Source organism: Calypte anna, chromosome 2, assembly GCF_003957555.1.
Source record: "Calypte anna isolate BGI_N300 chromosome 2, bCalAnn1_v1.p, whole genome shotgun sequence".
NCBI lineage: Eukaryota > Metazoa > Chordata > Aves > Apodiformes > Trochilidae > Calypte > Calypte anna.
Window position 1 is genome coordinate 144,024,448 of NC_044245.1, and position 27,418 is coordinate 144,051,865.

Below are 27,418 nucleotides of genomic sequence, written 5' to 3' on the forward strand. Positions count from 1 at the left end.
TTGAAACAAACAAAAATGAAATATGCTTTTTAAAATTTATTTATTTCCTGCAGTTACAAGCCACTTCAATTTGTCTTCATGGTAAGACATAGGACAGCTGTGTTTGAACACATGTATTAGATACTAGTACAGTATAATTGTATGCATAATTAAAATTCCATAAGACTGACAATTCCATAGGCCTGACAAATTGCACAAGAATTAAGCTTTAAAAAACCTCACTGTTTTTATCTGGCATGTGGAACGGCTGAAACAGCACTGACCAAAAATGTCTACCAGATTAGTTATGAGAAAAGACATTTACTTTGATGATTGACAGAAATTTGATAGCAGAACACTTCCTTTCTTCTAAGTCCAAATACTTTTTAAAACAAGAAAATGCTAAATATATACAGCAAACACAGCTTGGAAAGCAACTACCAGTACCATATTCTTTAAATACATGAAGATCTGTAGATTTGGTTTCAAATTCTTTTTTATAAATAAACACACATGAATGATCAAGTCAAGCAGATAATATTTAAAAACTTTGATTTTAGATGAGATTGGATGAAATGGGCAAGTTGCTTTAAAAACACATCTTTGTAGAGACACGGGCATTGAATTGAATCCATTAATAAGCTCAGCACCTTTCACTGCTGTGCATGTTACTGTGTAACCAGGCAGAACACCCAGGTAACAGAAACAAAGCAATTACCCTGATGGGGCATCACAGAAGAATGCCTGTCCTTGGGTCACATTTGGTCATTTGCTGCTGGCATAAAAGTCACCACCTTTCCAGTGCTTGCTAGTCTGGCTTTCATACGACAAAGAAATCCTAGTAGCTTTGATTCTGATAAATCAAAGACAAAATCTTTCATTTTTCAAGAATTTGTATCTTTGGACATAAACCTTTTACAGAATCACTAAAGTTAAATAATAGGCTTACTATACTAGCAAAATAAATTAAACAGTTTTAAGTGTTATGGAATAAAAAGAACATTTTGGGACAGGACAGAATGGAGAGGCAAAACAGTGCAAGAGTATTTTCTGTCTTAGCAGCAGCAGAGATTACTTGCATAGGCCATTCCTTTAAAAACAGAGACTAGAGAGAAACAAAGGAAAAAAGAAATCCCATACAAGATCCAGGAATCAGCATGTGCAGATCCCACCCTGAGAAAAGTGGGAAGTGCTGAAGCTTTTCTGCAGATAGCTGTTCCTGCTGACATGATTGCTTTTAGGAGTTTTTGGAACTGAGTTAGTGAAGATTTTTATCCAAAGAGGCCCTTTCAGAAACAACATTTTACACCAGAAATAAACCTTTGTAGTGCCATGGGGGGAAGGAACATAAACCAAAGGTGACAAAAGCACAAACCAGGGTATGAGCTATGCATTGTTAGTGCAAAAATACATTCTCTGTCATTTTTTTTAAACTTTAATTTTGGTCTTGGGTTATATCCAGCTAACAAACAACAAGAGCTCCACCCACTCATAGGAGACTGAAGGCAGAATTTCAGAAAAAAAACAAACCAAACCAAAACAACAAAAAGCAAAGAATATAAGATAAAATGTCTGGTAAGTATTTGACAGCATTTATAATTTTTCCTAAGAGTTATAAGTAAACAGAAGCTGCTAAAACAGACAATTCATGAGAGAAGTTTGGTTTAAAGATAACTGCACAACAAGAAATTAACTACCACTTGCTGCTGTGTTCCAGTGAAGCACAACTCCATAGCTCATACCACAAAGCAGTGAAGATGTGTTCTGAGTGATAAACGTGCATCAATTTTGTATCTCTGTTTTACACTAAATTTCCAGAAACCATACCTACACTATTAATAACAAGGCAATTCAACTGTGTCCACAGAAAGAGCATTATATACATATATATTTATATAAGCACATCTATGTTTATGGCAGCTTTTCCTTCTGATGTTGTCCAGGAATAGCCAGGTGCAGCAAACATCTGACTGAAAGCTAGAACTGGTACAGCTTCCAGTCGGGGATGTTTACAGCAACAGACTACTACACATCACTGCATCACTGTGTGAAACAGCCAGTCACCTTTAGGGAAGGGGAAATGAAAAAGAAAAGCTTTAAGACACAATTCTATACTATTCCAATCAATTACTGTTCAGATACTTCTGAGGAAAACTTTACTTGCATATTCTGTAGCACAAATACAGTTCTAGATTCCCAACTTTCATTAAACTAACAAGTTTTAAAATGCAACATAGTGGAATACAAATTCTCAACTTTTAATATACATTTAAGGGCCTCTTTAGGTTCATATAAATTGATTTTATATAACTAGAATTTATTTATGAGTATATATTGTACTTATACATTAAAATATATTTAAATGAAATAGACATTTTTTTTTAAAGATCCCTTGACTTTACTCCCCTATACCCTCAGTTCCTGGAGCTCTCAAAAATGAAGGCACTTCCATTTTGAATATCCAGTTAATTTTGCAGATAGCTATCCTTGTATAATTACTTTTACTTTAAAATAAAGCTGTATGCAGAATTAAAGACAGTAGCATAACAAACCACATTCATAACAAAGAAAATATCAGAAACAGAAACTTAAGAAAATTGTGAAAACATTTACTTTCAGTGTCACAATCCTACCCACTTGGCTTAAAACTAATTGAAAAACAAAAAACCAAACAACAAACAAAAACCAAATAAAAAAATCTTTGGCTAGGCATTAAAGGATAAGGCAAGGGTGAGAGTGAAAACAATTAACCTAAGGATGGATCCATTTTACTTCCCTTCTTCAATAAGTATCAAAACTCCCACAAGACTGCATTCTATTGTGCAACAATCAATTTCCTTTAAGGTAAAAGCACCTTTATAATATTAAAAATTAATATTTACAATGCATACACTTAAAGGGAAAAAAATAAAGTAAATTATTTAGTGTATTGCACTGAGTTGTTGCATATCCTAATACTCTGATTCCCCACTGTTGTGCACAGAAGTAACCCAAAAGTCAACATTCAAAGGACTCCTGTGAGGCTCCTGCTGCTGCAAGTTTTCCCCATTTTTTCATTGGGCACAGAGGGCCTGGAACTGGTATCAGCAGGAAATTTTCACCATGTAATTCTGGCTTGATCATATTCACATGCCACTCATATGGTTTGATTTTGTAGTTTGTAGTAGAATGTCTTCCTTTTAGTAGCAGAGCTGAAAACATTCCCATTTAGCAGCTCTTATGCCTTCAAAAATCAATTTTGTAAGTAAGAAGTTTTCTACTACCAGATTATAAGTAGACTTCAGCAATTAAAGGTTGCTTATTCTGGTGGGTTCTGTTTAGGCCTTGATAGTAACACAAAGACTATCATAACTTTCAAATTGAAGAAAAGCTACAATAATCAAGATTTCTATTACAGAAACCCAATCACATCACATTTTCAAGTAAAGGTTTACTCCTGAAACCTGAAAACTTGTTGTAGTTAAGTGAATTCTGTTATTACATCAGTATGCCAAGATTAATGAGGAAGCTGCATGCAGTCACTATGGATACCATGCTGACCTTCATTATATTTGAGAATAGTTAAAAAAAACAGTGGTCACTTGCAACAAAGGCCCCTTTAAGCTGTTCCAAACCTGAAAATTCCTATTTTACATTGGAAAGAAACAGGCTATTTCATGCAGAGGTAGGCACATGGTATTCAACTAATTAGGCTCCTAAGCATTAAGTTGCAGTGAACCATTTCTTACACTGCTTTCCTTTAACACTTACTTCTTAAGGAATAATGAAGGTTACTACAATGTTACCTGCCCAAAGAGAACAAACTCCCCACAGCCTCTCTTTGTTTCAATGCATTAATCATGACAAAACAGTCCATATACGTGGCAATGAAGTCTTTCACTGCTTTATCAAACTCACTGTGAACTATATATAGCATCCTACAAAGTTTTTGTATTTATATAGGAGTCAAAATTTTCATTTCCAAATGTAGTGCTAGAAAAGGCAGAGGCATTACAGATCCCTTTGTATGACTACATGCTTGAAAGATATGACTTCTATAGAAGCTCAATCAAAACTGAAGCTGTGTTTTTATTATGGGACTTCAGCTATTATCCCAAACACTTTCTATTTTTAAACAAATCTAAGTAGACAACATACTCAAGATTTCACTAAAGGAACTGCCCTCTCATTTTCATAAAGCTTAAAAGCCCTGGAATAAAAAGGGTTTATTCTTAAGTCATCACAAACTGAAGAATCTTGACTGCTGACTACTGTTAATGCCTTTAACAGTAGTTAATGTTTTTCTTAAGAGCAGCAATAAAGATAGCATTCATTGAAGTGTGAAATACCCCCCTAAATCCACAGGTAGAGAACAACACAAAGTCCTTTCGGCACAGAAAATTTACCTATTTGACATTTTCCAATAGCAATGTATGATCACCTGCCTAGGAGCTGTGCTTCAACTGCCAGTATTCCAGTTTAACAAAAAAAGGTTTAATACTAAAAAAGGGACACCATTAAGATACTTAAAGTTCATGTTTATTCACGATTTCTAAATCACATCTATGCAGGCCACAGAGATTTACTGTAATTTTCTCAAGCCTTATTTTACCACTCCCACTGAACTCTGCTTTACATAAGCACCATAAGCAACGAGCTCAACAAGACAGAAGGAAAGGAAAGAGGGAAGGAAGGGTGAGGAGGCAAGCAGCCAAGGAAAGTTTCTTTCTCTTTTCCTCCCCATCTTAAGATGTCCTCATTCTGCAACTAGCATGACCACTATAACTCATTGAATTTGAAGCCTCAGTTGTCACAGAGAAACAGTTAAATATAATTGGGGTCAAAGGAGTCTATGCCTATGCATGCACACTCAAGTGTGTGTTTTGGAGTCCAGGTCTTGTCAATCCATCCATCTGCCACTCACATCAGATTAACCACAGATGTCTGATGCAAGCAAAAAGTGACTGGAACTGGCACAGGAAGACAAATATTCACTATTGCTCTGATTTTGTTAAGTCGCACTTACTGACCAGAGCAGAGTTGAGAATTAAGCAATCCTAAATGTAAAAAGAACTCTTGAACTGTGCACAAATTTAGAAAGTAGTAGGAAAGCTTTGCAGTGGAAGTCAATAGCCAGCATTCACAAATTTCTAGTAGTTAGCTCTGGATTTTAGAACTCTATAGTATTTTAAAACTCTATAGTACTATAGCATAATGTTTCAAGACTAATGCTTCATGAATTGGTATGTCCTCATAATGCTCTTTTCTGCCTCCCCCCCAAACTCCTCCTAAGTCTAAATTAAGGAAAGAAAATAACATGAACCCAAACACTTGTTTTTAAAAGATTCTTTCCCTTGGTACCTTATAGCCATGTATTTATACCAAGTCTATGTAAATACAAGCCCGTTCCTCTGATACTACAGTTAAGTAGCCAGAAGCTTTATACTTCAAGTCCCTATTTTTACTTTTATTCAGATGTTTGGGGTCAGTAGTCAGGGAATAGAGAGCAACTTCATTTTACTAGAAAGTTTATTTCCAAATTAAATGCTCAAATAAATTTATCCAACTGAAGTATTAAGTGATTCATTTTCTCACTATTTATATATATTTTTAATTATCATTATAATACATAAATATTTTTATTCCACTTTTGCCCTGGGTCAAACAATGTGTGTGAATCAGCATTACATTTTAAGGTGCATAGCCAACTTCTCATACGTAATCCAAATCACATCATCTCCAATAGCTACAGAAAAAAGATCATGGTGTGAGCCAAAATAAAGCTCAGATACAGATTCAAAAGGGCCTCTCCCCAATTGCCCGACATTTAAGTCTGAATAAAGAACAAAATTATAAATTCATTTTGCTGTGGTTAAGAATGATGCCAGCAATTGGAGACCTTCAGTTTCATACTCCTCAGGCTAAGCACAACATAGCTCAGGCTGGAAAACTGCATCTTTATTTACAAAAAACTATCTTGGCTGTCCACTGAGTGGAGTAACATCTGCAAGAACTTATTCAGACCAACTTTAATAAACTTTTTAAATAAAGCCAAGTCTATTCCAGGTGATTTGTTAAGTTCTGCAATAATCAGTTCACCTCCACAGAGGGCAGGGAGTGGCTGATCCAAGACCACTGTGCTTTAAAGATAAGCTAAAAAAAATCTAAGAACTTATCTACCACAGTAAGAACTTAGCATAATGAATTACTCTCATAAAAATCTCAACCAAAAGGCTAACCTGCAATTAACAGAAAAAGGAAAACAAAAAAGTATAGCATCCTTACTTGTATTTCCTTTCCTCAGAGTACAGACACGAGGCAGTTTGAATCACTCTGTGGTATACAGTGACATGCACTGCCATTTTTGCTGATTTTTAAGATTTAAACATTTCTAGGAGGGCAGCTACATAACAATGCACTGACTGTGACAGAAGCCTGAACAACTAGAATTACAGACATAGGAGAAATGTGAATACTCTGTGAATGCACTATGCCAGCTTTTGCATGAAGATTTGTTCCTTTTCTTTATGGTCCCACAAAAGTCTTCCATCTTCAGATTTACTCAGAAATTCTGAATTTACATTCTCAATGGGTTTAGCATACAACTTAAATATGCTATCCATGGAACAGTTCTGATTTCATAGTTTCAGCTATTTACCTTTCCCCTTTGGTCCCTCTTACAGGAAAGGTATTTTTGCCTCATTCATGGTAAAGAGCTACAATGAAAGTAGATTGTTTAATCCCAGATTGATTCTTGGAGATACTTAATTAGAAACTATAAAATTAAATCACTTTATATATTTTACAGCTACCTCTACATGTCATGTCTCCACGTTATCCTGAAAAGTCTTCAAATTCCTAATTTGGGCTCACAGTCTGCCATTTCTTCTTTCAAGGTAACCAACATCTCCAGTCCAGCATAACAAAGCTGTCTGTAGAAAATTAGATTCTTCTTTTTAAAGACATCTTTAAGATTCGGATGACCCAATCTGGAAAATATAAAGAAAGTTCACATTACTGAATATACAATAACTGATCTGATTACCTCTAATTAAAGAGAGCAGAAGACAGCAGGAGGAGGGAAAAAACCCTCAAACTTGACAAGAAATAGAAACAAGTAATACATTTAGTACATGTATTTGAGTAGTTATTCAAGAGCTCCACCCATAAAAAAATAACCTAAATAACAAATTAATCAGTCTTTACTGTTTCCAGTAGCAAGTTTTCTAAAATGTTGAAGTTTTTCATTCCTGTTGATGGTAACATGGCCAAGCATGAATGTAGAAACCTCCCTGAAAAGCTACAGAAGTACATACTTAGGCTAGGTAGGAGGTTTTTGGGGTTCATTGAGTTCTGGTTTTTATGAGGGTTTTGTTTGATGGATTATCAGTTGAGTCTGGCATAGCAGACTCCAGATCAATAACACACTTAGCACAATCCTTCACTTAATGACTTTTCACTCACATTTGCAATTATAATTCTCTGGTAATAGCAGCTGCCAGCAATAGCTCCCTGTAACACTGTGATGGAAACAACTTGAGAACTGTGAGGAGACATTAATACTACAAGGTCCCTTTGCTTACCTCTGCTGAAAAAGGACACATTTGGATAGTAAGTTAGCAGCAGCAGTCCAACAATTAAATCTACATCATAGTACTACACTGCTGGAAAAATGGTATGGGCCAGAGCACTGAGATCTACAGTCAGTAAAAGACAATTTTCCCATTTAAAGTGTTACCCTGTGTGAACATATTTCAATCCTTGTAAACAAGTACAGTTGTAAATACAGCAAATTCTGGCTCTCACACTTTCAGTTTTGGCACGAAGTCTGGAGATTGTTACTGCAGCCTATAGACTTGGTGAGAGGAACAAGGTTATTTCCCCTGTTATATAAAGTGAGCCCAACTCCTTCACTGCAATTAAATCCTGAAGAATATCAGACTGAGAAGCCATCAGTACCTGTCAATCCTAACCTTGCTCCCAGAGCATTTACATTTTTTCTTCAAAGAAAAAAAGATCAACCCAGGAAGAATGCAAGTCATGAAGATCAGATAAGTGGAGGGCACTTGGTTTTACAAAGAATCTTTGTCCTTGTGAAACAGTAAAAAAAAAAAAGTTAACTATTTGTTTTGCAATAGTACCCAAAAGACCTGCACCTTTAACATATAAATAATTACATCCAGGTTGCCTCCAGAACAGAAAGACCAAACAACACAGCCTCAAAATATACTAACAAAAAAAATCTACATAACAAAACAAAACAAAAAAAAACCAAACAAAAACCAACAACCTCCCCCCTTCCCCCCCAAATAAACATCTCTCAACTACTTTCAGAACAATTATCACTTATTTAAAAATGTAAGTTCCACAAAGAAAAAAATTTTCAGGATTTACTTCCAGAGTAACTGGAAACAGAGACAATTCATTGACAAAGCACCTCATTTTGAAAAACTTATTCCATATTCTCTATCTTAAGGATCTAACAAACAGATTTGGAGAATTAATGCTTTCATGGCCTCTCTCAAACAGTACTTCCTCTATAATCAACCTCTTTCAATAATTTATAACACCACAGGAATTAAAACAGACTTTCCTAGTCTGTAAATATGCCAGGAGTATAACTGACATATCCGAGTCATCATGTTTCCTACTTGGAGCACTGTAACAAAAACTTAACATTTAGCTACTACACTAGAATAAGAAGAGGAATTCTTTTTTTTTTTTTCTTTTCTCTAAGTCATTAAAATAATATTTGATTTTCATACTGACCATTAAAAGATTTTTCCTTTTTCTTTTGCTATATTCTATACATAATTACCAGGATCATCTAGAATCATCTGGATCATCAAGGCATTCACAGAAGGTTCCAGACAAGCACAAAACCCAACACATACGAGAAAGTCAGAAGAGGATTTAGAGAGTACCACCAGCTTGTGGAAGGCACATGGAATACACCAATTGGAATTAATTTTCATAAATGCAGACAAAAAGGTAACCATGAATAGTTAATGATTCAAAAGCAGAATGTACCAAACCAACCTCACATGAAGAGCTGGAGGGCTACTTTGATAACAGTTGAATGGTGCACAGAACATGACTTTAGGACAACTTTCAAGAGTCTCCCACTGCAGTTTCACCCAGGAGCTGAGGAAGCCTGAGCTCACCAACAGGAGGGAAGCTGAGATGGAAAACTGGAACTCTGGATCATGGGGATGCAACCAACACCTCAATGTCCAGCTGCAAGCTGGCAAGGGAGAACCCCAAACAAACAACACAGGGCTCCAAGCACAGCCATCAGCAACCAAGAAGGTGACACAAAGTGCACCCTCTGCAAACTGGCAGGGGATTGTAAAGTGGAGGGGGCAGACAAGAAGAGGGGACTGACACAATGAATGGCTGCACTTCTACCAACAGAGACAGACCATGAGAAACCTGAGGATGGGGCCAAACCTCATCAGGTTCAAGAAAGAAAAGCACAAAACTCTGCACCCAAGGCAGAAGAACCCCCTGCATCAGCACAGGCTGGGGAGAGCTGGCTGAGGAACAGCCCTGCTGGAAGGGGCCCAGGTGCTGTGGCTGAAGCCATCTGAAACAAGAACCACATCTCACTGCAGAGAAGGCAAAGTGCAGAGAGACTGCAGGTAAGGGATGGGATCCCTTCTCTGCCTGCCACTGGCAAGGCCACTCTGCAGATGCTGAGTGCTCAGGGGAGGATTCTCACTTCAAGGAGGATGCTGAGGAACCAAACATTGTCCAGCCCTGGGCTACCATGGTGGTAAAAGGCCTCAGGATCATCAACCACAGGGAAAGGCTGAGGGACATGGGTGTCTTTTCTCTGGAAAACAGGCTAGGGACCAACTAAGAGCTGTCTAGTGTTAAACTGTGACACCAAGTCAACCAGAACCCTCAGCACTACAAGACAGGATAAAGCAGTATGGCTATAAAAGGCAGCATGGAAAATTCTAGCTGAACATAATGACAAACTTTTTCACAGAACCACAGAATCATCCAGGTTGGAAAGGACCTCTGAGATCATCAAGTTCAAACCTTGATCCACAACTGCCGTGGCTACCAGACCATGGCACTGAGTGCCACATTCAGTCCCCTCTTAAAAACCTTCAGGGATACAAAATCCACCACTTCCCTGGGCAGCTCATTCCAATGTCTGATCACCCTCTCGGGAAAGAATTTCTTCCTAATATCCAGCCTCCCCTGGCAGAGCTTAAGTCCATGCCCTCTTGTCTTACTGGGAGCTACTTGGGAGAAGAGCCCGACTCCCCCCTGGCTCCAACCTCCTTTCAGGGAGTTGTAGAGAGTAATGAGGTCTCCCCTGAGCCTCCTCTTCTCCAGACTGAACACCCCCAGCTCCCTCAGCCCTTCCTCACAGGACTTGTGCTGGATCCCTTCACAGCCTCCTTGCTCTTCTCTTGACCTGCTCCAGCATCTCAATCTCCTTCCTGAACTGAGGGGCCCAGAACTGGACACAGGACTCAAGCTGTGGCCTCACCAGGGCTGAGTACAGGGGCAGAATCCCTTTCCTGGACCTGTTGGCCACACTGTTCATGATACAGGCCAGGATGCCATTTTCACCAGGAGGGTGGTAACACCCTACACCAGACTTCCCTGAGAGGTTGTGGATTCTCTGTCCTCAGGGCTTTTCACGGCTTTGTATGGCAAAGCCAGAGCAGATCCCACCAAGTGCTAATTAAAGCCCTGCTTTGAGTAAGTTCATAGAATCATCATAGAACTGTCACAGTTGGAAAAGACCCCTAAGATCACCACATCCAACCATCATAGAATGGTTTCAGTTTGAAGGGACCTTAAAGATCACCTAGTTCCAAACCCCACGCCCTAGACAGAGACAACTCCCACTAGACCAGGTTCCTCCAAGTCCCATCATCCAATTTCTTCTTGAACACTTCCAGAGATAAGGCACCCACAGCTCCCCTGTTCAGCCTGTTGTTGGGCCAGACCTCCAGAAGTTTGTCACTGTACTGGAAACACCATGACCTCATTAATTCCTGTGATACCCTTCCATCAACAATAGCCTTGCTTATATAATTATCCTCAGACATGATGAAGTCAATAAAGTCTTTGGAGAAAGAATTATCCACAGATGACATCAGTACAGACTTCCCTATAAATAGCTAGCACCTCAAATCACAAATATTTAATGTTAAAACTATTTTAAACAACTGATGCCAAGTATTTTAAAAAATACAGAAAAAATATAGAATTTTATACCTATGCCTACTGTAATTATGCTGCCAAACATTATCCCATGGTCACCTCTGTAGATCACTCAAAGTTCTTTTTGCAGTAGAATGTTTCTCATGAGGCAATTCTAAACATTAAATTTTTAAAATGTCACTCTTAATCAATTTAAAAGCACACCTTGTATTTAGGGATAGACTACAGATTTTAAGACTATTTTTCCCTAGCAAGTCTCAATTTTGTTTCCTTCTAGTATTAAATATATCTTTTCAAATTATAGTAAACTAAAGACAATGGACAGTACGGCCCATGGAAGTGTTATCTTGTCACATTAAAAATGCAGAGTTTTAGTGGAAGAGCCAACTCCACTAAACAGTCTGGGAGTAGTTTAGGAGTAGAAGGACTCACACTTAGGACCAGCAGACTAAGCAGTCATTCAATGCACTGAACAAAACAGCTTGGTGAAGGGGAATCCTAGGTCACTATCTGGTACCATTATCTTGCCTTTTGAGTACGTTTGGTCAGAGCTCACCCCAGCTGCAAGTCTGAAAACTGTCCCAAGGCATCTTTTGTTAAGATTGTATGTTCATGTGCTGTCTCCACAGACTTCTATGCCAAACGAGCAGCAGACTCCACCTGTACAGAAATCAACTGAGCAGGACTTAAATGAAAAACACTTTTCTGAAATGCTGGAGAAAATTAGGAGTCTGCCCTTACATTAACCAACACACCACCTGCTGGCATGTGGACAGTACAGATAAGTCCAGAAAGCATCCTGACCTTGATGAAACAAAGACCAACCAAAAGACTGCAAGAATAAACTAAAGTGCCTCTAAGTCACTGAGGCATCACTAAGTCAAAGGCATCTAAAGCACCTAAGGCAAAACTTCTCCCCTGAATAACATGGCAGTATAAAACAGTTCTGAATACTAATATTCCTGATAAACATTTGTGAAAGCCTCTAATTAAGGATGTGGTTCCTTTGATGATTGCTTTGGTGGCCAGCTGCTACCACATGAGCATTGGTTACTTCATCAGCTCTGCAGAAAAGTTTGCATCAGAGATGCAAGCCAAACCTCTGAGTGAAGCTTCTATACAAAATCATCACTGAATCTGAAGTTTCTAAATTAAAAACCTGGTAAAATAAAATTTATTCAGCAAACTTCACTGGAGCGCAAAATAAAACCTTAAAGGCAGGCACGTCCCCAAAATGAATGAGCCAAAAAAAGGCCCATACTTCAAGTCACCCAACTCATTTCACCACATTTATATATGAAAAATAAGAAATAAGCAAACACATGGCTCTTTACAGGAATCCTATCACACTCAGTTCATAAACCAAGTGATGTTCTCTGAAGGAGGTTTGAAGATCAAGGATGCTACAGCCCTTAAGATTTATTTCACCTGTTGAAAAACCTAAAAAGTACCTTCACAGATCTTTCCACAACAGTTGTCACCTGTTTCAAAGGCTTTTTTATATATGAGGATACGTAACTGAAGAAAACTCTCAAAGTGTTTGGAGATTGTAAATCATCTCTTTTCCTCAACCTCTTCTATGCTGCTTACCTGCAAGTCTGGGACAAGTTACTGGAAGTTACTTTTTAGACAGCCACTTACTTCTATTCTTTATCTGAGTGACCAGCTGCAAATTCTCTGTCAGTTTTGCAGAACTGTTCTGTCTTAAGCAGAAGTCTGTGGAGACCATATTAGCTCAACAAAAATGTTGTAATAACATGAAATTCCTCTAAGGAATCAAATCTATTAAAGAAAAAAAAAATCAAATTTCATGTGCAGTTTGTAATTTTCTTTCAGTGTAAAGAATTAAAAACGTACCTGATACTAGAGTAATAAGCATCATCCATAGCATTTCTAGGACAAGTATGTTCTCTGAAAACAGTTAAATAAAAGTTAACCTGTGCAACTGGACCAATAAAGGCACACTTAAAGAAATGCTGCAAATACAGCCTTCCAATAATTCTATAAAATAAAGTACCAATAACAGAGCAAAACTCACTGCCCTTCCACGAAGCCACAAAAAGTCAGCTGCCTTAGCATAGCTAAATGCAGGAAAATACCATAGTTGGCAGTATCTGTCAAGTTCCATATGCCAATGAAATCTCACAATCATTCAAATTCCAGCATAACTACAAAAAAGTAGAGCTCCTCAGACTAATTATATTTTCTAACTTAAAAGCGGTAGCTTAAACAGAAAACATCACAAAGTTACCAACAATCTGTACAGTGCGGTGCTTCAGTCTTCAATGATCTAAAAGCCCTACCTGAGCAAAGATGAACCAGACAACTAAAATAACTTCTTGATACTACCATCAAGTTGTTCTACAATCAATGGGGTGAGGAAATAACTGAAGGAGAGATCCACAGAGTTCAAGTTATCAGAGTATTACACACTATCTATACTATCCAGGAAAATTATGCAATAGAATCATAGAATCATAGAATTGTCTGGGTTGGAAGGGACCTCATAGATCATCGAGTCGAGTCCAACCCTTGAACCACCGTTGCGGTTGCTAGACTATGGCACTGAGTGCCACATCCAGTCTCTTTTTAAATATCTCCAGGGAAGGAGAATCCACTACTTCCCTGGGCAGCCCATTCCAATGCTTGATCACTCTCTCCGTAAAGAAATTCTTTGTAATATCTAACTTAAACTTCCCCTGGCACAACTTAAGACCGTGCCCTCTTGTCTTGTTGAAAGTCATCTGGCAAAAGAGCCCAACCCCCCCCCTGGCTCCAACCTCCTTTCAGGGAGTTGTAGAGAGTGATGAGGTCTCTCCTGAGCCTCCTCTTCTCCAGCCTCAACACCCCCAGCTCCCTCAGCCTCTCCTCATAGGATCTGTGCTCAAGTCCCTTCACCAGCCTGGTTGCCCTCCTTTGGACCTGCTCCAGGGCCTCAATATCCTTCCTGAACTGAGGGGCCCAGAACTGGACACAGTACTCGAGGTGTGGCCTCACCATTTGTAGTGCACCAGTAAACTGACAGAAAACCAGTATTGTCCTTTTTATTTAAAGCAGGTGACCTAGGAAAATACTCCCCTTGTCACAAAAAGAAAAATTATTAATGATTAACATTCCTGGTATTCCTAAGAGAAATTTAGAAGTAATACTACCCACAACAGTGATTCATCTGTGTAAATAAAAGGTCTTGTATCTTAATTTTAAAAAAAAGCAAAAAGTTGGGTATCATTTACTACAACAACAAGGAACTTCACACTGAAATTTGTGTTGTGTAAGAAAACCCAACAAATAAACCAGTACTTTTCCCCAACACTGCAGTATGCAACTTCACATTAACATACAGGATCACAGCTTTGTTTTTTTTAAAACCAAGGAATGTTTAAGTACATAGACTCATGTTGCTTTCCCAAGATTTTACTGCTTCTGGTTAATATTTGGCATAACCTGACTTTTAACTGAACCACCAGCTTAGCAGGTCCTGATCCAACTGGTGTATTTACCAAGACAAGTCATTTAGTCACCATATTCAAAGTGAAAAAAGTAATTGTAAAATTTTTATTAGGTTTTTGAACTCAAAGAAGTTATACAGCCTAAAATCAAATGAAAAAAACATGCATAATCACATAATGTATGAGCATATCAACTACTACATTTATTTTGTAACTAATAATGTTAAAAGCATTCAATCAGACGCAATAACTGATTTTTCAAGTTACAGAATAATTCAAATTAAAAAAAGTCAGATGAGAGGGAAGAGTCAAAACAGATGTATTCCAAGCAAAGAAAATATCACAAGTTTCCTTGTTAAAGGAAATCTGTCTTATCACAGCTGATTCAAGTTTTTGAACATGACAAAACTAACTGCTATAGTTTTCTGCTATAAAGCCAAGAGATACAGCACACTAATCTTGATAAAGCTCCGGAAATCACCTTAACTTTGCTTGCTATTTTCTTGAAATACTCCCTTGATATAATCAGAACAGACTGGGGACAGGTTGCAGAAGCCCTGACTTCCCTGATACGAGAACATTCCCAGTGTTCTGGTGACCTGAAAGTGCCTGATCCTGTCAGCAGACAGCTCAGTTCCCCCAGCAAAGGGCTATGTGAAAATTAAGGTGTCCTTAGAGGGAATCATAGAACAGCCACCAAGGAAAACATTCTTTAAAATACAGCCTTTGTCTTATTGGGATAAAGTATACACCTGTCCAATTAATATTAAAAAAATAGTTACCTATAGTATTTCTTGTCTTAACATAACTTGACAGAAGAAAGTTTTTTATTTATCCTTTAAGAAGTTAGTGCAATATTGATTAGTCTTAAGTTAAAGTTTTACAGATTAAAATTTACCAAGCAATAATTTAAGTGAAGCAAAACTCCAAAAGAAGTAGACTGGGGGACAGTGATGAGAAATAATATCTATTTACAAGCATAATCCATATATAATCAGATAATTTAGTTACAAATTTATCACCAGTGCCAATAATATCACTTGTGGTCTCCATAAAAGCTGAAGATACTCCCAGAAAACACCAGGTTAGCATTGCACATGATACTAAGTGTATGAATATGTTGAAAAATTGTATGCTAAAGTAATGGTATCTATCAAGTATGGACGAGTCAGCCAGCAGAATGAATATGGGCAGGAAGAATAAACAACATTCTTTACACACAAAGGTGCCCATATCCAAGAAGAGCCACAAACAAGTTTTCACAGTCCCAGCCAGTAAGAATGAGGCAAAAGAAAGGAAGAAGTGATAGAAAACTCACAGCAAATGTAACTTATCTTAATCAAAGCTAACACTGATGTGACAATACTGACTCCACAGGTCCAACAGCTGTGATGTGCCTTAGAAGTTCCAGGTACCAGCAGCTAAGCAGGTGGTTAGCATTTGCTTAAACCAGAACAGAGTTTTCAGTCTGAGTTTCAGAGTTACACCCTTTTGCTTCCAATTTCTCTTACTAAAGAACTCTGCCCCCTATTTTACTCCTCTGTTTGTCTGGTACTGAGAATATGGGGCAAGGAGAAAATCTGGTGAAAGTTAACAGAAAAAAATTACTTTGTGCCAGCAGTCCTGAGCAGTTTGTATCCTAGGATATCTGCTTAGGAAGCTCACACTAAGGAGCATTTTCTGCGAAGCTGCAAGGGGTCAGCAGGGCATCTTCTGTTGGAAATGGTACTTTCCAGAAGTTTAAGCTTTTTCTGTGTTAACAGTACACAAAATACCTCACCACTCACCCAAAAGGCAAACTCAACTGTGATTTCTGCCTATACAAGTACTCAGTGCACTGAACACTCCAAACGATAAAACGAGCAGTTTAAGATAAGGCAGAGAGAAGAGCTCAGTCTTCTGGAACACTCAGAAACACTTTGAACTTCAGAAGAGTGACAGCCCTGCATTTAGCTCAGCCCTGCTGTATCTGCAGAGAAAACAATGAAGTGAATTAAGAAAGTCCTCTGAGGCTCATCTGGCAGTTTGATTTATTATACTCCTGTTAAGCTTCCAACATTTATTCTCCACACAACTCTGACACAGAAAGAGATTTGTTTTGGACCAACTTATTTTATTTCTATATTCTTTATATGAAATGCCCACAATCTTACAAATTCTGCTAATACCACTTTGATACCTCTCATGTTGATTCAGTGCTAAACACAAGAATTTAGCAGTTTTTCGGCTTAGCTTTCTCTTTCCCCAGGATTCAACATGCCCTCAGACACAAAACAGTCTTACCTAGGGCACTTCTAGTGAATATTTTAATCTTTTTTCTTTTATCTTTCTAACCTTTTCTGCAGAAATTTAGAGTTAATTCTTGCAAGCTTCTTGGGCTATTAAAACTCTTCACTGGTGGTGTTCAGACTGAGACACCCCAACATGATGTAAAAGAAGCAGCAAACTGGTGTTACTAAAGGGTAACTTCAGGCACAGAAAACTTATCTGTACTAAATACATTTTAAACTGCAAGGTGGCTTCTCCTTCCTCTCAGTGCCAGCTCTGAGAAAGCAAAGCCTCTGTACTGGGGAGCAGGGCATTCTTCTTAGATCAGTTCACTGCTATTTTAATTTACGAAACCCTCTAAAAAAATGCAGTTTGAAACAAATAAAAACAGGAAAGACTGGGATTGTTAATGGACTGACCAATAAGCTGATCAACAGAACCTCAATACACTCTTTTCCATGTGTGTGCCTTATCATTATTACAAATTGGTATTTTAACCTTTTTTAGGAAAGAAACAGATTAGGCTTATTGCTTATTGGCTTTTGTTTTTTAATAATCCTTAGCATTGTGTTACAGGATTAATGATTCAACTATACAACTATGCCTTTGTTGTTTAACTTCATCACTCCAACACTGCCTCCAAGCAACAATCTGGAAAAGATCACTAAGCTAGGTGAAGTGAGGCTAGACAACTACCCAAAAAGTTTCCAGCCAAATTAGATAAAATAAATTAAGTAGACACATTATCAAAAATGTCTTGCTGCCTTCTAGGCCATTTCAGAGGTTAAAAAAAAAAAACTATTGTCACATAGCACATCTGTTTTGTCCGGGCACTGCTAAGATTTTAGATCATTTCAACATTATTAGTCCATGTTATATATGCCAATGATAAATCTGAATAAACTAGAAGTCAGGTTCTGGAAGCACTGACCTTCCTACTCATCCCAGAACTTCCCCCTGAGAAAGACAGGCATGCTTTCACCATACATGATACAGGATTTTTACATCTCTGTTCTACAGATCACAACAGGGAAAGTTCCCATCATGTTAACAATGCAACAAGCATGCAGAAAGCATACTCACTTGCCCAGTCTATTTAGCTTGTTCTCAAACTCATTATTCACCTGTTTTGCACTGACTGCCATCTGCCCACTCCTCCTCCTGTCTCTGACATATTGGGTTTTTTAGCCTTTTTTTTTTTTTTTTTTTTTCTTCAGCACCTTCCCGTATACTTTTTCCAGGTCACTGACACATACAGTGAATATTAAGTGCAGGATTATTTCCTAGGACTCCCCAGTCATTACACTTCAAATCAACTCCAATCGAGAGAAGGTTTGGCATAAAGCACTTTAAAAAATCCCACTATTATCTCCCATCTTTAAATATATTTATATATATAAAATACAGATAAGTTATACATATTAAGCATGTATATATACTTAACATACAAGACAGGAAATAGATTTGAGACCAAGTCAGCCATTGCTTATGCTTATTTTGCCATTTAAACTGCAGCATGAGCATTAACCACCAGTGGGTACATACAAGTGTGAGCCTACAGGTATTTTTATTTTAGGCAAACAATCCACTGCTTCACAGAACTTGACAGTTGCCTCCATTAACTCTATGGCTGTTATAGTCAAATTTTATCATGTGTTGAAAAAAACTCTGGGATCAATTTTGCAGTTCAAATCTGGCCCTTTTATTAGTATCAGGAATGTTTGTTTCCTAAGTTGTATAAGACAGTTGCTTAAATCCCCATCTGGCTTTTCTGCTTTACACCAGGAAGTTCCATGCTAAGAGTTCATGAATATATTAACTGCACTAATTTTTTTCCTTCCTTTCCTACAGAAAAAAAAAGTTTTCAACAAAACACCTAAGTTCAAATGGACTTGCAAATGCCCAATAGCATTTTGAAGTTTAGAAAGTAACAAAGAAAGATTCTGTGCTTCTTTAGACAAGGAGTAATTGTTAAAATAAAAAGTAGAAAAAACAATCCAAAAGAGCCTTCATTTGACTTTGTCTGCCACTGACCTTTAGACCTGACACCCACTGCATCCTGTGAGAAATTTTTTCCAAGAGCCAACTTTCTTATAAATATTTTAGAAGATCTAAGCATGCAGACTACATTTTATTTGCTTACATCTACAGATAGAAAAGGCTATTGAATAATATAAGTGGACCTTCATATTCATGTAAGTATCTCTAAAGCAATAAAATACAATTTAATGGAATCATGAATGTGCTACAAGCAGGTGCTTCTGAAGTACAATTTTTTTAAGAGGTTTATTCTTACAGCTGCTAGTCTCTAGAATGCACAAAACTACACTCCTGTACATTTTCCTGCACATGGTTTTAAAACATATTTACATATACCTAAAAAATTAATAAATTAGAAAAAGACCATGCATTCCCAGTTTGTGTGATAAAAGTAACGCTGATAATTCAATTCCCTAAGCAAAATGAAAATTCAAGTCTCTCTTAAATATTTTGCCCATTATTATTAACAGTAAACTCTGCAAGGATGGCTTACTTGCAGGAATGTGTTTAGTTTTTAAGTGTCAAAGCACTGTACCTGGTCCTTTTCAGATAACCAGCCTCCTTGTCCAGTCTTACATTCCTCATCTCTCCATTACACTAAGATTTTTTTGTGCAGTGTGAAACAGACCACTTGTGGCAAGGCACAGAAAAGATTTCTTCATTACTTCCACAGGCCACACCAGCACTCCTCTCCACATGTGCTTCTCCTCCACATCAACCCCTCTTCTCTTCTGTGTATAACTCCAGTGCAGAGCTGTACACCCTGTACACTCGTGTTCACAACTGCTTGTAAGGGAAATTTCCAGCTGTTCACAACAAGCCATAGTGCCAAAGAAAACCAACCACATTCACCAAAACAGGTAAGCAGGAATTTGGCACCCCCAGACTGCTAGAGCACTAACAAGAGACTAAAGTAGATTTTAAACAGGTTTTATTTTTGAAATTAAAACATTAGATACCATTCAAAGAAGGTGCCCAATTTCCGTATAAACATTTCATTACTACAGGATTTTACACAAGCAAGTTCAAGTTAGATTTAGTAAGCAAGAAAAACAGAAGTGTTGGGGTTCGAGAGCTTACAAGGAAAGCTTTGTCTCAATTTCATCCATCAAGTGCCAGCATCTTCATTATAGATCACTAAATGCTAACTACAAGTTTAAAGCACCAGTATATGAAGGCACAACTCCTCTTGAAGACCTTCTAACAAGACGTATGCAGTAATAGTATATAAAAGCCTTTATTTTACAGTCTTAATATTATCAAAGCTTTTCTGCAACTTTGGTCCTATGTTTTAGCACAAGCCATCAAAACTGCACTAGTGGTCCAGCCACGCATGGTAGGGATCAAGGCTTCTGCCCACTAAAACCCCTCTCTCACTATGGTCTCCATCACCACATTACTTCACAGTGGTTACAGGCAGTTCCCATTACCTAAGAGAGCAGGGGGACCAGCTGTGTCTCTCTCCCCAGTTATTCCTCTGATGTCTCTTAGGAAGACAGCATTATGCTCCTGGCATAGATCTCTTCAGCTCCTGAGAAATTTGCATGTAGACATTTGAGACAACAAGCAGCCAGTAACTATCCAGCTCTCAAAACCTACAGTAAGATAACACCAATGAATTTCCATGCGTGAGACCAGCAGGACAGGATGTACAGTGCAAGCTTACATAAGACACAAGTCACTGCTGGGAACCAACAGAAGTGAACAGCATAAATGGCTCAGGAAAATGCTGATGTCACCCGCATACATTTGGGTTGTGCTGGCCAAGTTTCTCTGATCCTAAAACTGCCCTTCCTAGCTGCTGGTAAAACCTCACAGTTTTCTCTGCTTTACCAAGATAACAAACAACTTGCTTTCAAAACCTTATGTTTCTTCCTAAAATGAGAGATAAAAACAAGTTCCAATTAGACTCTATGTCTACTGTAGTACTTAAAAGCAAGACTCTAAAGAAAAGCAGAAAATGCAGTGTGGAACTGGAAAAAGCATGCAAGTGGGTACACACATACTTGCTCCTAATACTTACTGAAAAAAAAAATAGTTCAAGCACAACTTACCCATTTTAAAGTATGACCTCTGCAAACCTACTAAGGTCAATGACACTTCGAGCAGCTACCGGTGAGTCCTGCTTGCATAAATTAAAGATGCCTAAGGGTAGCTATGAAACTGGGTATTTGACTTTTCCAGGGCACCTACATATTCTGAATTAACAAAGAATTGCCATTTTACCCGAGCAGCTTTCAGTTTTGTTAAGAAAAAAAGAAGTTAGCATAAAGTAAAACTGTATGGAGGGAAAACTTAGCTCCCTGAACTGAGTACTCAGAGCAGCAGCTCCCAGCTCTGCACTTGGCTGCTTTCACCTCTTAATGCAGTGGCCTCACTGCACTTCAAAGCAGCCTGTGAACCAGGACAGGCAACTCCTTCACAGCTTTAGGACCCCTGTATTGAAGTTTTTGCCTAAAAGGCGTTTGATTTTCTATGGAGAGCATCACATAAGGTGATAGGGGAAATACTGTTCCTAAAACTGAACTACTCCATTTTATTATTCTCTCATTACACAAGTAAAAAACTTTCTGTCAACCTTTTTGGTACCTTCTTGCAAATAAAGAGGACCCCTGAGATAGCATCGAGTTAATGCAACTACCCAACCCTGGCAAGTACAGCTGCATGGCATGACAGTCAGTTACAAACTAGAAGTAGTTTCTTCATCATTTCACATCAGACTATCTCTGATTTACCCACAAAACCACCAAATCTAGAACCATATATCTGACAGATGCCAACTATCAAATCAGCTACATTAGAAATTTAAAAGGTTTCCTTGGCAGCAGAAAGGGACATCAGTTTTGCTCTAGGCAAACAGGGGGGGGGAAAAAAAAACATGAACTACCTGAATCATGGAATGGCAGCCCTGTAAAAGCAAATGACAATGAACTCTTCATAAAAATATGGAGTTCATGATGACCACACTGCACACTGTGCAGTATCACAGGTTATTAAACTGCTTTAAGCAAGTACCTACTACACAAAAATTCAGCAAGCAGAACACTTGCAGCCTGCCTACATCTCCTATGCTTCTACAATAGAAATAACACTATCAACTAGTTAGTACTATAGAGGATTTCACAGTCATTAGCATATTTATTCACAATATGTTTTTGGAGAGCACCTCTATTCCAAATCCGTAAGCAGAGGACTGATACAGAAAGGCTGATCCAAGGTCACAGAATAAGTCCATGGTAAAGTGAGAAACTTCACCTGGTTTTGCCTTCACGCAACTAATACTTTCTATTAATGAGTCATAGCTGCTCCTCTAAATTATTCTTTGAACATGAGCAGACTGCCTGTGGCATTCAAAACTCCACATGCTAATAACAGCTTCACTCCAGGGGTTTCTTAAAAAAGAAAAAATCACACCCAAGGGCCTTGTTCTTTGCTGTCACAGAATCCTACTTCAGCACTGGGCTACTGTGGGGGAAAAAGGACTGCGTGTGTAATTATATACATATATATGTGTGTGTATTTATATACGTATATTATTAGTACGTCTGCCTCGTTTGTGATTCAGCTTTCTCACTAAAGAAAAGGCAGTCCTTGAATAGTTTCACTCCCTCGTGCTACAGACCACCGGGCAAGGGCAAAGTGCAGGGAAGAAGGGACAGTCAGCTGGGGAGACAAGTTATGCAAAGCCAGGGGCCGGGCCGGGGGGCAGGAGTTCCTGCAGCCCACACACACGAAAAAAAAAAATAAAAAAAAGAAGCCCAACTTCTGTTCCCAGGTCAAAAGGGTCAAAGCGCAGTGAGGTGAGGGGAAGGACATGGCTTGTGCGGTGCAAAGGGACCCGTGGGCCGGGAAGGGTGCGGGGCTCCTCTCCCTCCCCGCAAGAATCCCGTCCCACTCCCCAGAGCCCCGGGGATGCGGAGCTCCCTCCCCAGGCTCCCCCCACACGGCGGGGGCTGCAGGATGGACACCGCTCCGTCCAGGACACCCCTCCGGCCCCCGGCTCCAACACCCCTGACCCAAGGCCCCCTCCCCGCGCCCCTCTCACCGCCCCGAGGCCGCGGCCTGTCCCTCCTTCCCAGCCCGCCTCCCCAGCGGGGCGGCCCCGCCTGGGCGCTGCTCGCCCGTACCTGTGAGGGGAGGCTGCGGGGAGGGGGGAGGCGGCCGGCTCCGCCGCCCGGACCGCAGGGGCTTCCCGGACGGGGCTGCCTCACCCGGCCGGCCCGCCTGGGGCACTCTGCCCGCGGCCGCCGCCACAGCCGCCTTCGCTTGTCCGGCGGGTCCCGCGGAGCCGCCCAGGACCGGCTCGGCCTCGGCTCGGCCCCGGCCTGGCCCGGGCTGCGCCCGCGTCTCCTCCTCGCCTTTAGTTTGACCTTTTCCGTGTCTCCGCTCCCTGTCCCCGACACACTTTGACGTCACTCCCATGGCAACCAATCCCCGCCCCCTTACACCCCGCGCGCGCGCTTCCCGCCCCCCCCGCCCCGCCCCTTTCCCGCACGCATCACGCACTCACGCACGCGCCATCAGGAGAGGCGGGGCCGTTCCGCTTCGCCCCTCCCCCCGCTCCTCCCCGCCCCGCCCCTCTCGGCTCCGCCTCCACCAATGAGCGCGGGGTGCGTGCGGGTGGGAGGGGCGCGGCGCGTGCGCGGGGAGCAACGTCATCAGTAGCGCGAGGGGTTAGCCGAGCGCGTGGTGCCGGGACGTGCGGGGGGGGAAGGGCAGGGGAGTGGGTGCAGGGGGTGCCCGGTGCGCAGGGGGGTGCCTGATGCGGGGTGCCCGGTCCGCAGGGGGTGTCGGCTGCCCGGTGTGCAGGGGGTGCCCGATCGGGGTGCCCGGTGCGGAGTGTCCGGTGCGCAGGAGGTGCCCGGTGCGGGGTGCCCGGTCCGCAGGGGGTGCCCGGTGCGGAGTGCCCGGTGCGCGGGAGGTGCCCGATGCGCGGTGGGTGCCCGGTGTAGGGTACCCAGTCCGCAGGAAGTGCGGGGTGCTCGGTGTGCAGGGGGTGCCCGATGAGGGGTGCGCGGTACGCAGGGGGTGCGTGGCGGATGCTGCGTGGGGTGTGGGCTATGCGTGCGTGGTGCATGTCCATCTGCACACCCTGTGTGCTTCGTGTGCTGGTGGCCAACGGCAGTGTGCGGGTCGCGGCTTTCACCTCCCCAGTTCCCCCCGCCAGCCCTGGGAAGGCTGTCGGGCGATGCGGAAGGGAGGGCGGGGTGGGTGGTGTTGGAACGTGCAGGTGGACGGAGGAGGTGGGTGCGAGGGAGCTGAGGCGGTGGGAGCAGAGCGGGAGGGACCCTGCACGGGCCTGCTGTGGAGGGGGGGAGCGGAGGAGAGGGAGAGGGGAGGGAAGGAGAGGAAAAGAAAAGGAGAGGGGAGGAAGAGGAGAGGGGAGGGAGAGGGAGACAGGGGGAGAGGAAGAGGGGAGGGGAGGGAGAGAGGATAGGAGAAGAGAAGAGAGGAAGAGGAGAGAGGAGGGGAGGGGAGAGGCCACGCCAGGCTGCCAGCCCCTGGGTGGGAAAGAGGGAGGGAGGACATGTGCGTTCATACTCCTCAGTGGAGCAAGTTCGTTCCTTCTCTCCGTCACGGGAAATAAAATCTCAACACATGAAATGCTGCCTTTTCTCTGCACACGCATGCACAGGCCATGCTGCTGCCCTCGCAGTTCCCCTGCACCCTTCCATCGTTTGTGTTACCTCACTGAGCTTCAACATTCCCTGAGGACCAAGCTGCTCTCCCAGTCAAACAACTTCCAACATGTTCCTGTTGTCTGGGGAGCATATGGGCATTTACTTTCAAAAAAATACTTGGCACGGATACCATGCATGTCCTGTATACTGCATAGGGAAAGCTGCACATCTCAGTGCCCCGGTGCACGATGTGCATAAATTTTTAATGTGCAAATCCTTTAACCACTGTCAGCCATGGACAGGTTATGCACGTGCAGCACGCAACCTTCTGTGCAAGGCCGGTGCAGCAGATGCCTTTGGGTTTGTACCTTGTTTTGTGAAAGGTGTGTGCACGAACAGCACGGTGTGTACTGCAGGGTGTACTCTGAGATAAGTGTGAGGGCATGGTGTTTAAATACACCATCAATTAGAACTCAGGCTGTCTTTCATCTACCCTACACACAGTGTACTATATATATGCCACGTTATCTGTCAGAACTCCAGAACAAGTTTCAAATGTTTTTTTTAAACAAATATTCAGAAATATAGTTCAGTGTTTATCAGAAATACATACAGAAATGGACTCGCCAAACCCTTCCTGAAGGTGGATAAAAAGTCATGGATGCAGTTCCCCTGCCTTTGAAGCTCATTATACCTTTCTCTCAGAGCATTAAAAAAACAGTTTAAATCCTACCACAAGACCAGGATCTGCAGGGAAAACTCATACATGGTCTGGGTCTTGCTCATTTGAAGGCAGAGATGTAATAAATAAATAAATAATTCTAAAGAGAACTTAATTATCACTGAATTTATGATGTGGCTCATTTCCATCACCCACCTGGATTTAGTATTTCCAAATGCTGAGAAAATGCTCAAATTTGGTGATGCTCAGAGCAGCGTGTTGGGGTGGAAGGCACCTCTTGCACAGGTGCAGCACGGTGTGCACAGCGGTTGGTGCTGAACCACCTGGTGAGAGTAGTGCCAGTTCATCCTGGTGAGGGTAATGCCAGTTCATCCTGGTGAGGGTAGTGCCTGCACATCCTGGTGAGGGTAGTGCCAGTTCATCCTGGTGAGAGTAATGCCTGCACATCCTGGTGAGGGTAGTGCCATTTCATCCTGGTGAGGGTAATGCCTGCATATTCTGGTGAGGGTAGTGCCAGTTCATCCTGGTGAGACCACATGTGGCCTTGCACAGCAGTTATGGTTGGTACCAGCTCTGCTGGAGCTTGCTTTCTGATGGGTCTCTTTTCTTCCAATCTCCAAAGGACAAGGCTGAGTGTAACCAGCTCTGTGCAAGGGATGAGCTTGACCAGTCAGCAGCAATCTGAGCAGCCACCTGGGGCCAGTGTGACTCTCAGACATGAGCTGCTGCATATTAAGACACCAGAACTTGGGCTTTCATACTTGTAGTGATGGAAAACTGCAACATCTCTGTTAGTGGTGCCCCCACAAATTCCCTGTTGAGTCAAATCAAGAGGAAGACTTTGAACTGCAAACTCTTGGGAAGGGTATAAATAAACATGCTACCAGGGGTATATATATCACTATGACACCAGCATATCCCCAGGGAAGTTGTTTCCTTCCTGCACCTCTTGTTGCCCTCCAGTTTGGCAGGGACAGTACTTCCTTTCCTCCCAGGATAAATGGTGTTATCAATGCTTGTATGCCATACACTGGTGTAGGTACATTCCTTGCCTTGAGTAAGTTTATATAAAATACTTTTATTTGGCATTTTCATCCACAAAATCTTAAAAATGACAAGATAAGGCTGTAATGACAACAAACGTAGGTGAGGGAGGAGATGGAGAAATCAGTCCTGAGGATGGATCTGGCACTCAGGAGGCATTAGAGAGCCAGAGCCCATCCGTTCAAATGAAACCTCGAAGAAAGGAGAGGTAACAAAAAAGCAAGTCTCTCCCTTTGTAGGGACAATGCGGATACCGTGCCTGATTTCCATGAGAAAGACCACTTCTGGGCACGGACATTCTTCAGCATCAGACCCTGCCACAGACCTCCTCCTAAACGCCAGGCTGAAAGAGGAGGGGAGGAATAAACTCTGCTTTCCAAAAGGGCTGGAGCTGCCAAAGAGGCCCATGAAAGTCAATTGTGCCAGTAAGGGAAACAGGGAGAGAGAATCCTTGCTCACAGATGCACTGAATTGCCTGCCGAAAATGGGAAGTGGAGGAAGGCTAAAAGACGTTTTCATGCGTTATCCAGAGTTTGTGTGAGTGCTGGTTTTAAAGCAGAATTGTTGACAGGGATACTGACATAGGGTTGATTTTTAATTTGCATGGAAGCCTTTCCTTCATATGCATAACATCCACAAGCACAGCTGACTTCAAATCCTGGCTCACAAGAGGTTTTTATGAGTACTTTTTATTCTTAGATCTTGTAGGGCTTCACAAAGGAGAGCTATAAATAAGACAGATGGGAAAAGTGAGGAATAGAGAGGGCTTTTAAAGGCTGATAGATTGTTTCTTTAAGGGTTTCTATATAAGGGCCAGATAAGAACTGTCATTTTACTCAATATAAAATGTTTTGCAATGGCACATTGTGCCAAATTACTTATGCATAGATATTTATGTTATTAAGGGAAAGTTTTGTCGTGCTGTGTATAAATTCTCTCTAGTTAAGCTTTTGGAAAATATAAAAAGAAAAGCATTTAATGTTAGATATTAACATACTGCATGCATGTTTTTGGCCCTTTTAATTTAAACAGACGAAAGCCTTTTATTCCTAAATGCCAGAAATCCAGTGATATTTGTGTAACTATGTAATTTGACCTGTCTGTTTTACATGTTCCCAAGGGTTATTATAGGCAGCTTTCAAATTAAGTGGGCTGGAACATTTGAT

At 41.0% G+C, this 27,418-nt stretch overlaps 1 long non-coding RNA gene across 2 annotated transcripts; it reads right to left on the minus strand.

Annotated features, from left to right (window-relative positions):
- Nucleotides 1-16: 16 nt before the first annotated feature.
- Nucleotides 17-23,228, minus strand: LOC115597795. 2 transcript variants are annotated; one of them, XR_003987168.1, is made up of 3 exons: nucleotides 23,033-23,226; nucleotides 6,771-6,947; nucleotides 17-2,043 (listed from the first exon to the last, which is right to left on the minus strand). It is a non-coding gene; the product is annotated as an uncharacterized LOC115597795 (long non-coding RNA). The 2 variants fall into 2 exon arrangements; XR_003987169.1 differs by lacking the exon at nucleotides 17-2,043 and adding an exon at nucleotides 2,700-6,674 and having other exon boundaries at nucleotides 23,033-23,228.
- Nucleotides 23,229-27,418: the final 4,190 nt, after the last annotated feature.